At 39.7% G+C, this 14,882-nt stretch overlaps 1 long non-coding RNA gene across 1 annotated transcript in view; it reads right to left on the bottom strand.

The window, feature by feature from the left end:
* Positions 1-584: 584 nt before the first annotated feature.
* LOC121937505 overlaps positions 585-14,882 on the bottom strand; it is a 77,393-nt gene continuing 63,095 nt past the window's right edge. The window contains exon 3 of the long non-coding RNA XR_006105155.1: positions 585-1,900. This is a non-coding gene — a long non-coding RNA (uncharacterized LOC121937505). The remainder of the gene's footprint in view (positions 1,901-14,882) is intronic.

Here is a 14,882-nt window from a genome sequence, read left to right as displayed (position 1 = left end):
TCAAGGAGAAACACATTTATATTGGTGTTTACGTATGTATTTCTTTAACATTTTGATAAACGCGGAAGCTTGTAAGCGAAAAGATAAATTCATCATTTCGTTTCGTGGAATGGTAAAGGATTTTTGCTTCATCTTTACTTTCAAAAGAATCGGGAAGACATCTTTAAGGTTGTGCGTGGTGATTTTTATTTAATTGACCCATTATTTTGCTCCCTTTCATTGCCAGTACCCCCTACTGAAAACAAGGAGACCCAGGCTACCTGGCTCTCCTTTGATAAATAGTTTTCATTAAAATATCCTGTACCATAAGTATTTTAATGTTACGGGCAACCCAAAAGGTATGCAGTAATAAATTAAAGAATATATTAAAATTAATCTATAAATTTCCTGGAAAATTGACAGCAGCTTTTTAATAGGAAGATAGGCAGATTGCTAATTGTGACAATTAAATAAACAGGGTCCAAAAAAAACCCAGAGAGAGATTAATGACAATCAATATTCCAGCACTGTTTTGGGAGGAGAAAGAAGGAAATATAATATTACTTTGTTGTCCATAAAAGTGAGACATTTGCAATTAGTTGGAATCTTTATTTCTATATTGTAATAAACAGATAAGCAAGCCAATGTGACCATTTTACATCATTTCAGCCAGTAAATAGTGCACATTTGTTACGTTACATAAATCACTATTTGATCCTTTTATTTGAAGCTCTAAAATGTTAAAAAAAATAATTACCTTGTTTGGTATTAATCAAAATTTTCTGGATTCATGGATAACTTTTTCTATTACATATGGCCCCCAAATCAAATTAAAGATGGGGTGGTATATAAATATTTTAGCAAGCGTCTAGCTCCCACTATTGTAAGATCAACCATTAAACTTCAGTCCCAAACACACTTTTTACAGACTAAGCTGTAATGAACACAGTGGGACTTATTTCCAAGCAGATATGTGTAGCATTATACTGTAAGACAAATAAGTCTTGCTTTCAGAGATTTGTCATGGGTAAGGATTGTGAGACTAGATGCTTTCATCTAATCTATATATCCTGAATGTAAGTTGCTCCCTCTCTCTCTCTTTCACACACACATACACTTTATTTCTTTGTTAAGCTTTACAAACCTTTTCCTAGAGCTTAACTGACACCACATTACTATAGTTTACACAAAGGTGTTATCATGTAGTAAATCTGGGGAACTGGTTCCAAATGATGGTTTCAGTTGTCACTTTTCAGTTAATATCGTGGCGCAGTTATGGAATTTTCAATGCTCCTACAATGATCCCATCACATGTATTTATTACATACCAGAGTAACGGGCAAGTAAAGGAAGAGAGCTGGAGTGATAATCTTGGTTCTACGAATGGAATGACGACTCAGTGGCTAATGCTCATTACCGCATTTTCCCCATTAAAAAGGCAACTTGGTGTCTTTCAATCAGATATTTCCTTCTAATTAAGGTATATTCACTCCCCCCAACCTTACTAATTAGGTAGCCTTTGTTGCACAATGTTTGCTCTAATCTTTTGGAATCTTCCTCAATACCTAGTCATTTCCTTCATTACAGACTTTCTGCGATTCCAACCAAAGCATGTTAACTCCCCCTTCCCTCCTGCTAATTATATCCCCATTTACAGACTGTTGCCTTTTCTGATTGGCTCTTTGCACCGGTTGCTGTAACTTCATTAACCATGTCTTCTGACCCTGTTATTTTGCCTGACAGCAGTTGTTACTCTACTCATCCTGTGGTTCTCCGCCATTGTACGGACACTCCTCTCAAGGGCTGGAATACTCTGAAGTATACACCGGCTGCGGATGATGGTCGGAGGAGAAGAACGGAAGCTCCACTTCTTTTACATCCTGCTCCATGCCGACAGGTGGGAAAGGATTATGGTGGATTCCTGCCAAAAAGGAATTATTTTGCATACTCTGAGACTCCTTGTAAGACCAAGAACACCTTGCCTCAGATATGGGAGACTATTGCATGGATCTTCAATAGTGGGATTAAGGCCAGCTGTAGGTATTTGGCCACTGTAGGCGAAGAAATAGTTTGGCATCAACTGTCGCCCCTCTTAATTATTTTCACCCCTTGATTTCCACTGTTTTGTTTGTTAAAGCTAAACATGACATAAAACTTAGGTTCCAATATCTCGTCATAGTATTGAGAATTACTCAAAATGTAATGAGTTTTCACTTTAATATTGTTTAATTACACAAAAAAATTATACAAAAAAGCTGCCAAGCCGCCCCTAAATTTTGCCGCCCTAAGCAGCTACCTAGTTTGCCTATATGGATGAGCTGTCCCTGAGTGGGATACAAGCGGGATTGAAAATGTAATTGATGGATTTTATCACACCGCACTGTGGCCAGACAGTAGATATCCTGTAGTCAATCCATACTTCTGCCACTGCTTTTAATGAATGGGAAAACCACTCACAGTTCTAGAAGCTTGATAGAGGAGAACAGCCTTGCCTACTGATGGAAAGAGATGAAAGAAAGGACCTAATTGGGAAAGAAATTCCATTGCCTTAGGGGCAGCCTCTTCTGAAAATGGTTGGTTCTGGATGAACAGGTGTGGTCCCTGTTGCTTCTAAGGGACTGCTTGTTCCATATGATCAGTTCCAGCCTGGTATAGTATTTTGAGTATTGGACAACAACTCTGGAAAGCGGGGTTTGATTCCCTGCTCAGCCATATAAACCCACTGACTGACCTTGGATGAGATACACACTCTCAGCCCCAGAAAACCCCATGATAGGTTCACCTTTGGGTTACCATAAGTTGGAAATGACTTGAAGACACACAATAATAAAAACAGCAAGTATCATATGATCCTGCCAACATCAAGATCTTCAGAGATACTGCTTATGCTCCTCTTGGGTATAACTGATTAGACTGCTGAGCACATTTGGTATACCTTGTTTTGGGGGCCCTTAAAGCTCTGGAGTTTTATTCCAGTTGGCTTTCATCTTTTTTCTTCACTTTGTTGATGTTGTCGTTAACCTCCCTTAAGTTGATCTCGACCCATGGCGACTCTGTGGATGAGACACCTCCAAGATACCTTTAACTAGGGTTTTCAGGGATAGTTTCCCAATACTCTCTCAATGAAACAAGGTTTCTTATAACATATGGAAACATCTCAAGTAAACACAATTAATCCAAAATATTAAATGACTTTAATAATAGTAATAGTAATTGTAAAGACCTATTAAAACATTTTGAACATCACTTTAAAGCACAAATATTAATAAAAACATACAGATGTTGAAAGACCAGCATCTTCGACAGACCACTTGGTTGCTGAAAACTTGACAGTGATTCATCAACAGTGATTCATTGCAAAATTTCCTTCCCAGTGATTCATCACTGGGAAGGAAATTTTGCAATGTAGGACCAGCCACCAAGAAGGCCTTCTACTGTATCTCCATTAAAACATGCCTCTAAATATTGTAGGACTGAGAAAAAGGCCTCTCTTGCATATTGTCAAACCTAGGCAAGCTCATATGGGAAGATGTTATTTCAGATAATTTGGACACAAAATGGATCAGTAACTAGTGGAGCTGTACTAAGGGTCAGTTATATGTCTTCTGCGATCAGCTTTGGTCAGCAGTGTGGCAGCAGCATTATGAAGCAGCAAATGCTCTTCAAAGTGGAGCCCTACATAGAAAATATTACAGTAACCCAACTAAAGCATTTGTCAACATGGTGAGATCAGACTACTGCAGGAATGGACCCCATGTCTGTGTTAGCTATGTGGAAAAGTGTTCGTGGCCATCACCAAAATCTGGGAATCCAGGCTTAGATATGACTGCAAACCTCTGACTTCAGTGGGTATTAAATCCTTTCCCCTTATCTGCCTTCTGATTGGCCAGGAACATCTCAGTATTGTCTGGATTAAGCTTCAGTTTGTTGCCCCTGAACATAGATGCTGATTTAGAATGATAACAGTTTCCTTTAATTGTAGATAGAAAGGTGAAATAGAGTTGGGTGTCATCAGCATATTGCTGGCACTGAACTCCAAAGCTCTGCAGAATTCTCCCAGTGACTTCATATAAATGTTAAATATCAAATAGAATAGTGGACAAAAGGGGGCCTTGAGGAATGCTGTAGGGCAGGCTAATGGCCAGGAATTCCCTAGATCCACTGTCTAAACCTATACCTTCAGGAAGGATAGACATCTCTGTTATACAGTTATACAAGTCCCATCTTAGACAGATGGCCCTGAAGGAGATCATGGTCAAAAGTTACCATGAAAATCACTGTAGCATTGTTGAACAAAATAATGGCCAGAATCCTGTTGGGGATTTATAAATATGTAACATGGAGTTACACAATGTAACTGTGTAATATTCCCAATCCCTATGTAAACCCTATTTTATGAGATATGTAGGGACTGTGAAAGTCCAACACTCCCTGCTTACCAGGACATAGTTACTGTGATGGGTGGGGATTCATTCCACTGTTGCTCAGGAAGCAGCTGAGTTAATGTTTCCATGCACCCCTTATTACGTTTATTATTATCACATTTATTTGTATAGCGCCATAGGCTTTACATAGCGCTTTATAAAGGAGAGAAAACAACAATCCAAAATAGAAACAAAAGCCTGCCTCTAGTGCACAATCTAAAACCACAAACAAGATTATAAAATGAATAAGATATTACTATAACAAGGTTAAAACAAAGCTATAACAGTGTAAATTAATACAAATAATATGGTATTATTATTATTATGTTTGTGAGAACAATCTCCAGTATGATGGGAAATTGTGATAGGGCCCACACTTTTACTGTCACAACAGAAGTCACTTCCTGAAGGAGATGGAACTGTCAGTTAGCTTCTTCCAAAGCAACATGGGAACAAACCCTCATTGCTTGCAGTGGATACTACCTATATCCCAATGAGGACTGGGAAGTAGAGCAGAAATTCACTGTGTAGCCCATAACTACAGTAGCTACACTTTTGTAGCTGCCCAATAGGATTGCAGTCACCAATTCTATTAGGAGCTAAAATTGTAATAATACTGTCTAGTATAAATTTTCCTGTGACGGTAATGGCAAAACACAGACAATAAGTAGAAATATTGTGCTATACTTCCAGGCAAAAAGGGAAGAGAGGAAGATCACACTCTTAGGTCCAAAACACATTGAAGAAATAATCCAGTCTGAGACTGCTTTAACTGCCTGGCTCAGTGCTAAGGAATTCTAGAAACTGTAGGCGGGTTATAGACCGCCGCTTTGAGGCGGTCTGCCGCCACCGCCGTTTGCTCCATAAGGGAGCCACCGCAGCCACACCGCGCAGCTCCCTTGCGGAGCAAAAAAGAAGCTTCAAAATGGAGCTTCTTTAAGCAGCTCCTCTATGACGTCGCGAGGCGCCAGGAGCGGACTCACGACGTCATAGACGCCGCGACACATGCGGACGCACAGCGTCCGATACGTAAACATGGCGGCCCCCATGTGGAAGGGGCGCCACCATGTTGTACGCATGGAATACGTACTAGGGTTAGGGGAGTGCGGAAACACCACCCCTTCCTAACCCTAATACGTATTCCATACGTATTTTTTGGCAGTTTGTAACCCGCCGTAGTTTCATGAGACATTTAGCCTTCTGTGCCAGAGAGCTATGGTGCCAAAATAAACTACAATTCACAGGATTCCCTAGCACTGAGCCAGGGCAGTTAAAGCAATCTCAAACTGGATTATTTCTGCAGTGTATTTTTGGACCTTTGCAATTGTTATAAAAATGCTGTGTCTCACCTAGACTACTTCTGTGTACCACCTGTGATATCACTGATTGAGAAAAACTGTTTTAGATCATCCTGGCCTGAAACCATTCAGGGTTGTACTAGTTAGCACTTTAAACAGAGCTTGGAAACCTACTGGTGACCAAGGGAGGTTTGGACTTTCTGGCTTTTAAAGCCATTTCTCAAGTTGCCCCATGAAACACATATTCAGTAGTTTGGTTTGAAGGTGACTTTATCAAGGTCAGATTTAGTGAGATGGTCAATTTGTGACAGGCATTCCTGAACAATGTCTCTAGCTGTAGTGATCCAGGTAGTGATGAATTTAGGAATATCTCATAAACTTTGCCATATGGTGTTCCAAGGGTACAAACAAAAGGAGGTTTCAAACTACAGTGCACCTGAGTCATACATATATTGGAAGATGTAGCTATGGAAATGTACCACACCTATAGCTCCCAATGCAGCATTCCAGCCACCACTATCCTTTTGCAAAAACTGACTTGGAGGAAACACATCATGAAAATGCAATTTCACTTTTTGATGTGTATATATATATATATATATATATATATGAGAAGAAGTAAATTGAGGGAGGTTCCACACAGCCTTAATTTGCACTGTTACAGATCTGAACCATCCATTACCATCTCTAGAGATTCATGAATGCAGCATATGGAGTTGTGTGTGTGTGTTAAAAAAACCCTCACAAGTTAGTTAATATGAAAAACGCTGTATCTAGTTGTTTGCAAAATTACTTTTGTTGATTAAAAGGCTCTTCAGAACTTCCGGCTTGTGAAAGGGTTTTAAATTGTCTAATTTTGATTGTGATTGCTATGCAGAAAAAAAAGCAATGCGAAGGCAAACCATTATATCACTGAATCTTTGTTAAGCAGGCCTTGGAAGTGCTTGACAGCATAATTAATCTTGTGATATGAACAAAGAAACCAACTCAATAGTATTGAAGATGCTTATTAAAAATACTAAATACCTTTTTCCACTTAAAAACCTTTTGAAATAGTGCAGTTAAGTGTCATTACCTTTTTTGTTTTTGTCGGATTTGGGTCTAAAAAGTGATAACGAGGGATAGATAGCAGCGTAAAGGTAAAAGCATAAACCTAGTGACAATAAAAATTAGTTTGCAAAAACAATGCTCCTTGATTTGGAAAGTCAGCTAAGCTATTTCTGATCATTACAAAGTCATGCTCCATCACGGAATTGCTTCCAGCATAACAAATATGCCTTTAATAATGCTTTCCAGCCTACTATATTCCATTTTTAAATATTTTTTCATGCCATTTCAAATTTAAACATTAGGATCTTTAGGGCCATGTATAGACACTCTTGATTTCCTGGCACAGAAGAAGACCAGATTTATTTTCTGGAATGTTAAGAGGTATATCTTTATTGGAACAATACAGAGGAAATGCAGAGCCATGGTTCATCTGCTAGTATCTCTGGTCATTGACCATGCTGGATGTTACATCTGGGAGTTAAAGTCCAAAAATACAATGGACTAAAGACATTGTAGAATAATATTAGAGAGCCAGTCACTAATCTACAGGGCTCCACACTAACATTTCTCCAGGCAAGTGTAGGTTGAATGAACACGTCTGTAAAAATGGTGGTGCTGTGACACATATAACTGGTAAACCTTGTCCAGAGTATTATTAGCATTAGCACAGACACCATGCAATCTGACTTATCATCTATGCAAAAACTGACTGGTCCATAGACACAAAAATTATGAATTGGTTCTATATGACCAACTATCTTACACTGCATTCTTCTGAGTAGATGGGTGGCTACTGAGACAACTTTAAAAGGGGAAACATTTGCACATTGAACACCCTGTCTCTTCTCCCACTGGAACATGTGGCAAGTTGTAAGGTTTCTGAAGCCCTGTGGCTTTGCTGAAATCACCTCTCTCTCTCTTTCCTCTCTCACTACACAGACCATATCCTTTTAGTTGTGTATTCCTATCCTTCTTTCCTCCAAGCGTAATAATAGCCACCCACATATTTTAAAAAAACAGAGGGGGAAATACATGAACCAAGACAAAATACAGTATGTATTTCCATTAAATGTGTATATGTTGAGAACCGCCTGTCTGCTTGTGGTGTAAGTGAGTTGTATGCCTTGCCTACTTGCCTTTCAGATCTGTCTACTAACTGTTGATGAGCAAGTTCAAGGACTCCGCTCTCTCACTTCTTAAGGTAAGATAGTCTGTAGAGGTCAACAGTCATAGAAACAGCACTGGAAGAAGACACATGCAGCTCCAAGATCTCACTTTGCCCAGTCCTGGTGTAACTGGGTGACAAGTTACCAGCTCTGACTCTATTTAAGCAATGATCCAGTGTTGCTCCCAATTAGAGTGGACACATTGGAATGAATTATGACTAATAGTCATCACTTATATAAGTGCCATTGATTTTGGTAGATCTACTGCAGCTGGCACTAACTTTGGATCCGCTCTTCCTATTTGCAACCACTGGGCCCATTGATCTGAAATAAAGAGGCAAATCTAAGAGGCAGGAAATGGTACCATGTTGTCTTCCGGTCTGGGAACTCAGGATTCATTGGGTGAGTACCAAAACTGGACTGCAAATGATCCCTTGGTGAATTCCTACTTGTAAATCCCCAAAGGGAAGGGATTTTCTATTTTTACACTTCATCCCTCCCCCTCCAAAAAAGCAAATGCGACCATTTTTGTGCCTGGATTCATTCTGAGCTGTGAGGTTGTCAAAACGGTTACGTTTTCTACCGTACTTGCATTATTATACCATTCTTTTCATCTTAATGGTAGGTTCTTTATGCCAATTGAACTCTTGATGTAATCAAGAAGACAATGTAAAGAATCTCGACATTTTCTGATTTGCCATGTACAGATTCATCAGTTTCTAACGCAAGACCCAAACTGTTTACAATATAATAGTTCCCAAAGTGCTTTTAAGCAAGGCTTTCAGGTCAATTAATGTCTTTGTGTACATGTTTGAAAAACAGTCTGAGGTGAACATATTCTTTTATGTTCTTCACTATTTATTCTTTGCACAATAAAACAAAGCCTGACTTCTAACAATGATTCAGAAAATAATCGTCTATACAATCTGCTTACGGAAGCACTCATGGAAAAATAAGCACGGGTGTTGTGTGTGTTTTTTTAAATGTCATCATTAATGGCACATGCATTTGCAAACACAAAGGGCACAACTTTTTTAAGGAAAAGCTACTCAGGTTTTGTCAGTGACAGGATGTGCAGGTCTGATGAAATGTACGTGTTTGAGAAACAAATGCCCCATCTTCTTCACAAGAAACTTCTTTCCTAAAAATGGTAAATCTTAATTTTTGAAAGCCAGCAGGAAATGTAAAAGGTTTTCTTTGCTGTCCTTTTGGTCCTGCTATATGCTGATCCAAAAAATGTGTAAGACATGAACTGGATTCCAGTCTAAAAGTGTATTTCTAGCAGGAGTCATGGCAGCAGAGTTGCAGGGGTAATATTTTCTGGTTGGCTTGGGGGCTATTTCTCTGTTACATTCACATCCTGTGTCCACGAGTTTTCCACCTGTCCATGGAGAAAGAGTTCAGATATCCAGAAAAGCTGTTCCATCTAAATCCAACATGGCCATACTGGTAAAATGTTTCTGGGAGTCTTACTCCAAAACATTAACAGATGTACTTCATCTGTCAGGTGCCATCTTCGTAGTTACCCAAAAGCTGCAATGTTTCTAGCACAGTTTCCTAGCTCCTCCACAGATAGCTATCTCTTTGAAGAAGGTGGTGGGATGTTCACACAACCATCTCTCCCTGTTCAGTGGGTTCTTGAGGCTCTGAAGGTCAGTGACACTCATTGCTGGAACCATGTTCTGCCTCCCCAGTCAACCTCCATTGACTGCTGTTCATAAGACATTTACCAAGCCATGCAGAAGCGGGTGTATAGTTTTTTTCCTGGGTGAAGCTAGCCTGCCCAAACCTTCTATGTCTTCACTGAACGAGCAGACAAGTGTCCCAGAAGTCATGACAAACCCTATCAATAGGATACCTACTATAGAAGATCTGTGAAGTTCACTAGAGTACTGCCTGATGTGAGTGAAATCTATGAGATCAGGTTTTCCATTAGGAGAACAAATGCACACAGATTCATAGGATCCAGATCTCCCATTGCTTGGACTCTCTTTCCTATCTCTTTGGGTGGCACGGTTGGCTTGACAAAACCCATGTGCCTATAGAAAATTAGTACACTCTGAAGAAGATCCTTTCCCCAGTCCTCTTGGATTTTTAAAATCAGAGACCATTGGATCAAATCCTACATCACCAGGACATAAATCTCTACCAACTTATTTAAAGGACAAAATGGGGCACATTTTCTCGGCTTGGCTTTTCCCCTCATGTGCAACAAAAGATAGAGGGCTGCCTTGAGTGGGGCCATTGGCTTCAGGGGTTTGTCTGGCCTCATTCCATCCAAGGTACCACTGCATTTGCCTCCCTTGCTACTTCAGAATAGCTTGAATAAGTCCAGCCATATCCCCATAATCAAACTGGAGCTGTGCCTGGCAACCTTCAGTCATTTTTATGCACTGTGGTCCTATTGATAGGGTTTTTGCAGAAGAAGGTACTGTATACCTCCTTCCACAAGATGTGAAAAAGTACATACACAGGTATAACCCCCAGTTACATGGAGATATCTCACCAACTAGATGTCACCCTAAAAATACTATTGTTCAACTAATCTACTGAAAGTAACATTGATGGTGCAATTTCTCTGCTACTTGAAATGCAAAAATGAAAGACCATCCCCAATAAGACTGTCAGCTCTGACAATTATTATTTCCGCAACAAATTCATTTAAGCAAGAACCCGATGGAGTTAACAGTCCTTTGTTGCACTTTTTGCAGAATTTCACTCTCGTTTTTAAAGAGAAATAAACTAGGCAGTCAGTGGCAGTAAGTGTTGTGTTTTCTCAAACCATCATATGAGTGCAAAGGTGATAAACAGAGTAGTAACAGTTCCAGTGAGCCACCAGAAGAAACTGCAAAAACTGTCTTGTATAGCATATGTATAGTTCAGGCCTTGTCTTCACACCTCTGAATGCAACAAGAATACCCATCAAATTCAAGCTGTTGCTCTACCCGAAGAAAAAAATATATTCATTGAGTCGTCACTCAAGAGTTACCTGGGGAAATTATTTTGCAAGTCTCACAACTGAGGCTGCTTTCAGAATAACAAGCTAGCTGATGTTGTTTAGGCGTAGAACATATTTGAGCATAGGACATGTTCAGCAGCCTTATAATGCAACATACTAAATGCCGGTTCCACCCAGTATTGTCTATTGTAACTGGCAACAGCTATGTAGGGCTCATTTCTGTGACCTGGGATACTCCAGTGTGTTAGGCTTTAATTCTTATCTGCCCCATACATTGGTCTTGCTTACTGGGAACAATGAGAATAGCAATAGCAATAGCAAGTACATTTCTTCACTGCTCATCAGTGCACTTAAGCACTCCCTAAGTGGTTTACAAAGTGTAACCTAATTGCCCCCAACAAGCTGGGCACTCATTTTAGCGACCTCAGAAGGATGCAAGCCTGAGTTGAGCTTGAGCCCTTGGTTGGTACTGAACTTGCAACCTTGCGGTTTGTGAGTGAGTGGTTGCAGTACAGGCATTTAACCACTGCGCCACCAGTGCTCATTCAAGGGCAAAATTTTCCTTCGCTCCATCCAGCAGCACCTCCACCCCTGATGCCACCTGGTGTGGAAAGAGGGTGCCAGAGGTGCTATTGAAAGGTGGTAGCAACCAAAAGGTGCTCACCCTTTTTCTTTGTGGTAGCAACAGCCTCCTACTCAAGAGCCAACTGCTACTGTGGCAAAGCTGAGAGAGATATGCTCACTCCGCAGTGTCTTGGTCATCAGCAGCACTGACCTCCATTGCTTAGGGTGGCTGGCAGGTGGGTTTCTGGAGTCAGATGGCCATGACATTGTGGCTATGTGTTTGATATGGTGTGCAAAGCATGTATTCTGCTACTGAGCACTACAAATGACACCATGAGCAAGAGAATCCTTCCTGCTGTATTTCCAAAATTCTACTTTGCTGTATCAAAGAAAATCCCTGTTTCTCAATAACAGCTAGTAGTCATTAGGAATTGACCTCCTCCTCAGAGATATCCTCTGTGTGTTCCCCAACCAGGGAAGTTTGCTCTTTCCAAAAAAACCTCATTCTCCCCAATTTGCTGAAAAGTAGATAAAGGGGCCTCGGATTGTTAAACCTTCTCTTCTAACAGGTAGTCAACTTGCACTCGCTGCAAGTGAAGCTATCCACATCCCTCAGCAAGAACACAACCCTCTCAGTCTGTATGAGTATACTGTTTTAAAACGTAAGCAGTCTTTTCTACACGTTCTTATTAATATATGCATTCCTTTCTGTAACTTTTCTGGTGCTTGGTACATTTTACTCATGTGTATTTTTCAAATGTACACACATTTTCTGAGGATTTTCCCTCCACCAAAACACATTATGATCCATACAGGAAGAAAACTACACTTTTTTTTTTTTTTTTGCAGCAAGACACACTTCATCCCCTCGCTAGTTTGACTGGCTGTGATATGGACATTTTTGAAAGGGAAAAGAAACAAACTAACAATTGGTTTCCCTTTCCCATCCCAAAAGTTCTGCAGGAGAACCTTTTAGTACCTTAAACCCAATAAAACAGCACCATTGAAACATCAGCGAGAGAATGGGGATGTTTCACTTTCTGCAGTCATCTTGTTGTAATCAAGGATTTCCAAATCGGATACCCATTTGAAAAACCACGTCCCATTCTCCATATAAATAATCTCTGCAATGGCATGTTTGACTATTCAAATTTAACCAACGTCCCATTACTTTTTCCCCCTTTCCTATATAACCTTAAGCTAAACAAGATCTCACCCCCAACCACAAAATCTTTTTTAATGTATTCCTTGCGCTACTTCTGAATATTAATAAAAATTAATAATTAATTTTGCCTTTGGCATTGCAAGATATACTAGTTTTAATTAGTGTACTGTACTCCTATACAATTAAAAAATAATTGATGTCCACACTTGTTGGCGGTCTCTGTGATCTCTTCCACTGTTGTTGTCAACAAACGCCTTAAAAAACAAGTCCAAGTGTGTTGCGCTGTCCATTTGATTTACACACCAAAAGTAACAGACAAATCTTTTATGATGAAACAGAACAGTTTTCTCTTTAAATTATCCACAAGTATATTAAATAGAGAGAAGGGGGGGTTAAAAGCAAAGGGCTGCAAGAAATTATGGAAAGGCTATAAAAATGTTACAGCTATCAATGAATTTGCCTGGAAAATATCAGCAAATTGACAGCACATCCTGTCTCCAATGTGGAGTGGCCATCTTGTATTTGTTATGTCAGTTCTATCAAGCATTTAATTTTGATGTCCTCCTTAATCAGCTTCAGTTATTCCAATTCAGCATATCATGTTGCTGTTTTACTACATCATTTTAATTGTACCATGAACTACTTCATTATAGTTCATCTCTTTCCTCTCAAAGGATGGATGTCGAAGGCTCCAAGTGTAGATCCTCATGGGGATAAAAACCTAACTTCCCTTCAAAGTATTTGCATCTGGAATATTGAATAAACAGAAGTTTTCATTGTTAAGAAAGCTCAAACAAAAATTGTCAAATCCCAGGGCATAAGCCCCCGAAAAAGGTTTTAGCTTTTTTAACGAAACAAAACAAAAAAACAAACACTCATTTACATGAAAAAAGGGAAAATATTCTTTTTTTTTCTTGAATATGTGTTACAATACTTAATGAGCATGAAAAATGCTTTGGAATAAAGAACGTATGAGAACAAGAATAAAAGTGAGTATGCTGGAAAGGGCTGTCTAGCTTGAATGGAAGGCTTTGAACGATTCATTCTCTCTAGGCCAAATATACCTCACAAGATTGTGGTGAAGCAATCTAGGCCAGGTATACCTCACAGGGTTATTGTAAAGAAAAGAACCAGGGGTGTTTAAAGCCAGTCCAACTTTTCGCAGTAACAGTGTGATTATTAGAAATGTGTCTATCAGGAAGCCATGAAATTCTTCATTCTGCCAGAAGACAGTGCAAAACTTTCAATAGGGCTATGATCAATCTCTATTTTGTAGGAAAGATATTAAGGGCATGGAGGTCTAGTCCAAGAATTTGTCACTTCCCAAACTATCATAAGGATTTGATGGGGACAGCTGAAATCATCAGGGAGATGGAGGTGGCGGTGGGAGATAGAAAACCATCAAAGATCCTAGAACTACTGCAAATTGTATGCTGTTTACAGTGCTCTGTACAATACAAAGTAAATAATAAAATGACATAAGATTCTTCACGCATTGGTTTTTCTGCAGTTTGGGACTTTTGCAAATTATGTGTTGCAAAAAACTTTCCATGTGGGGCTGCATGGCCAGTGCAGCCCATGTCATTGCTGCCATGTCATACTCCTGAAATGAATATCTGTAACATGTCCATCAAAGTGCATCAAACATGAAACACCCAATCTCTGGGCAGGCATGTATCTACATTGGAAGGGGCAAAATGAAGGAACTGTCTCCCCAAATTAGAATTGTATCCCCAACCCATGGAATTTTACTTTAATCTCCAAATTTCTAGTACTGTAGTAACATATAACATCAGTGGCATCAGCCATGGCAGTTAAAGTGGTGTCAAACTGGATTATTTCTGCAGTGTGGATGGCGCCTTAGGCGTGATTTGAAACCTACTATTATTGTTGTTGTTGTTGCTGTTGTTGTTGTTTATTTATATAGCACCTTAAGCTTATACAGCACTTCACATAGTCATCAACCAAGATACAGATATAACCTGTAGATGTTCAGACTTTGATTGCAATGATCGGACCTGCTCATTTCAATTGAACCCACTTCGTGTTCACATTTACAATTAGACTGATTCAAAATGGATTTGAATTAGCAGGTGGCATCACGGCTCCTCTGGCGCTGAGCCCAGGTGACGCAGCACCAAAGGATCGCCAAAAAGCTGCTGCGCAGCTATGGCACCCTTTTCACAACACAAAAAGGAGCTGATTTTTGCGGCTCCTTTTTGCACCATGGAAAGGCCAGATAGGGTTCGTGGCATGTAATTGTCACAGCCCTGATCT

This window comes from Sceloporus undulatus, chromosome 8 (assembly GCF_019175285.1).
Source record: "Sceloporus undulatus isolate JIND9_A2432 ecotype Alabama chromosome 8, SceUnd_v1.1, whole genome shotgun sequence".
Classification (NCBI taxonomy): domain Eukaryota; kingdom Metazoa; phylum Chordata; class Lepidosauria; order Squamata; family Phrynosomatidae; genus Sceloporus; species Sceloporus undulatus.
The sequence above is the reverse complement of the archived record's forward strand: the minus strand, read 5'-3'. Positions and strand labels throughout refer to the sequence as shown.